The sequence below is a fragment of the Chenopodium album genome, chromosome 8 (genome assembly GCF_948465745.1).
Source record: "Chenopodium album chromosome 8, dcCheAlbu1.1, whole genome shotgun sequence".
In the NCBI taxonomy this organism is placed as follows: Eukaryota; Viridiplantae; Streptophyta; class Magnoliopsida; order Caryophyllales; family Amaranthaceae; genus Chenopodium; species Chenopodium album.
Genome location: NC_137841.1, coordinates 18,627,119 through 18,628,936, shown reverse-complemented (window position 1 = coordinate 18,628,936; position 1,818 = coordinate 18,627,119). Strand labels below are relative to the sequence as shown.

Genomic DNA, 1,818 nt, shown 5'->3' with positions numbered 1-1,818 from the left:
CAATGTAAAATCAGATATATTAGTACTACTCTTTAGCCTTGCGGGGCTATTAGCTACATTGTCAGGTTTAACGGAATCAAGATTAGCATTATTTAATAAAACAGGTTCATCATCTCTGGGCATAGGGGGCCCTTCATAATTTGAACCACTCCTTAGAGTAATTGCATAGGCTTGATCCGTAGGCGTGGTCGGCTGTTCTGGCAGAGCTCCCTGTTGACGGGCTTGTAGAGTAGCGGAAAGTTGCGCAATTTGATTATCTACAATTTTATTGTGTGCTAGGATTGAATCAATTTGTGCATCTCTACTCTCCATGTGCTTTTGCATATTAACCAGCATCGCTCTAATTTCTACCAAAGCAGGGTCGGAAGATGACGAGGGTTGTTGTGGTTGGTTCTTTTGGCCAGCATTGGGGTGGTAGTATTTCTGCTGTTGTTGTTGTGGCACCTGTAGTTCTTGTGGTGGTGGTGAATTTTGAACATTGGTACTCTAGTAGGAAAGGTACGGATGATTCCGGTACCCAGGATTGTAGGTGTTGGAGTATGGGTTATTCTGCCTATAAGCTTGAAAGGCATTAACTTACTCCACAAAACTCCTGCAATCTTGTTCCCAATGAGCTAAAATTTCACAATTTTCACAAAAAGCCTCATTATCATTATTATTAATTGAAGAAACATTAGCTACATTAGCAGTGCTAAGATTATCTAATTTCTGGCAGATAGAGGTTAATTGAGCTTGCAAAAAGGATACAAAGTCAACACTATGCTTCCCCATGTTAGCAAAGCCTCTAGGATTCCCATATTGGGAATTATGTATCGTCATATCTTCAATAACCTGACCCGCATCATCAACATTAAGGTTCATAAACCTCCCACTAGCTGCAGAATCCAAGATTATTCTAGATGAATTTCCAATTCCATTGTAAAAGGCTTGGATCAACTTCCATTGTGCCAAATTATGGTGGGGGCATTCTCTTTGTAGGTCCTTGAACCTCTCCCAAGCCTCATATAAAGTTTCATCGGCTTCTTGGGCAAAGTTCTGAATTGCACTCCGTAATACAGCTGTTCTCTCTGCAGGATAATATTTGTGATAAAAATTCAAAACAAGAGTTTCCCAGTCAGTTATCCCAAGTGCAGTTCTATTTAAAACATTAAACCATAATTTTGCTTTTCCAGTTAAAGAAAAAGGAAAGAAAATCTCCCTGATTTGGTCTTGTGTGACCCTAGCTTGCCTCATGGTATTGCTTCACCCTTAGCTGCAATATGAAGATTTGGGTCTTCACCCTTAGCTCCACTAAATTGCTTCCTTTCTATCATCGTTATAAATTGGGGTTTAATCTCGAACTGTACCCCATCAAGAGCTGGAGTGCGAGTAAGGTGTGGAAAATCTGTAAGCTTCTATTGTGAGTGTAGACACCCATTTGTGTCTCCCCAAAACCAAACCCGGTGATGAGTTCCTTTCACGTCGAATCATAATCGAATGAAACGAAAGTGTGGAAAGGTCTAGTGTTGCGGAAAGTTTTATTTCTTTTCTCTTCTCCCTGTTTTTGAAAACTTTATTTTAAGAAAATAGCCAATCCAGTTTGGTTGGTCCATGATATGGGTCCAATAGTGGTGTAGTTGGACGGGGCTTGCAAAGACCTTTCCAACGATATATTATAAGCCCAATTCCGATGAATGTTGAGGAAATTATGGCCAATTTACTAAACTGGGTCCGATTTGAGCTTTATGTACGGCCCAATGATCTAGGGGAGGGCCTAATATGATTTATCATTCCTAATGCAATTAGGAATGGTTTTAGTCTTCAAGAACATTCTAGAAG

At 40.0% G+C, this 1,818-nt stretch overlaps 1 non-coding gene across 1 annotated transcript; it reads left to right on the top strand.

Annotated features, from left to right (window-relative positions):
* The first annotated feature begins 949 nt into the window (after positions 1-949).
* On the top strand, positions 950-1,056 carry LOC145556966 (small nucleolar RNA R71). The gene has a single exon (XR_014092054.1). It is a non-coding gene; the product is annotated as a small nucleolar RNA R71 (small nucleolar RNA).
* Positions 1,057-1,818: the final 762 nt, after the last annotated feature.